A 1,281-nucleotide genomic window follows, 5' to 3' on the forward strand; every position below is an offset into this window, starting at 1 on the left:
CTCTAACTATCTAAACTATATTTTCCTTATTTTCAAAAACAATCTAATTTTTACTTATTTTTAAAATAAGTAATTTTTATTTATTTACATGTGAACTAAATAAAGCCTTTATTATGTCCGGTAGAAAGTATAGCATTTCCCTTCAAATTGAAAGAAAGTACCCTCTAAGTAATGAGGGAGGGTACTCTTTGTCTGCCTCGAGGAATTCTACACTATCACACTTACACCACGTCATCGATAATAAGCTAATCACATTTCTTCTTTTCAAACAAAAATATAATAAAAATATTTTTTTACAATTATAATGAGACATATATCTTGAAAAAAAAATATTTAATTGATCAGTTACGCTACGTCACCAATATATCCGTTGCATTCTAGAATTTTTCGTTTGCCTCACCCAAAACGCAGCTCCCTTTGGGGAAGTCGTCGCTAGGGGTGGAAACGAGCCGAGCTCGAGCGAGCTTTGTAAGGACTGAGATTTTTGACAGTGCAACTAAACTCTCTGTTGATGACGTTTATGTGTGTAATTTAATTACATAAGCACTCGTCAAGTTTCGGACGAAAATGAGCTAAAATGGAGAAGATACACGATTTTTAGTTTTCACTTAAGTGAATAGTAACTCCGGTTTTCCGGAGAAGCCACGGAGTAGAGTTGGCTTCCGGTGCATATCGGACTCCGTTCATAGCGATCCAATAGCTCGTTTTGAACGGTTCAGCTATTCTGGAACCAATGGCACTGACGGATTTCAGATCCGATGCACGGTTTTCGAGAAAAAGGAGTTTTAAGAAAAGAGGATTTTCGCTCTTTGCTATTCGTGCATTTTAAAACTCCTCGTGCTTTGTACAAGTGATCTGGAGATGGGTGAGAGGTGTTTCAAGTACCTACTGGTGGTAGGGAAATCAAATACGGGTTTGAATTAAAGGATTTCAGGTTTCCACCAAGGCCTATGCATGATATCTGGATTAGTTGGAGAGAGGTTGGATTTTGTCGCAAATCGGCAAGTAAATCGGATGAAACGAAATCGTAGTTTCGATGTCCTCATCGTGCTGAACGCAATGGTGCTATCGGATCGAAAATCCGACGGACGGATCTCTGGTAATTGCGAAGTTTTCGTTAAGAGGTCGAAGGTGACAATTCGGAAAATTCGCGAAAGGCGCGACATTTTATGTATCGAATCGCGTGAGATCGGACGTGGAGGTATGTACGCGCATATTGTACGCCCTGGCAGGGGCTGAGGTTTAAATATTCTAGGTTAGAGGGGTTTTCTGCAAATTGTC

This window comes from Ananas comosus, linkage group 3, assembly GCF_001540865.1.
Source record: "Ananas comosus cultivar F153 linkage group 3, ASM154086v1, whole genome shotgun sequence".
Taxonomy (NCBI): domain Eukaryota; kingdom Viridiplantae; phylum Streptophyta; class Magnoliopsida; order Poales; family Bromeliaceae; genus Ananas; species Ananas comosus.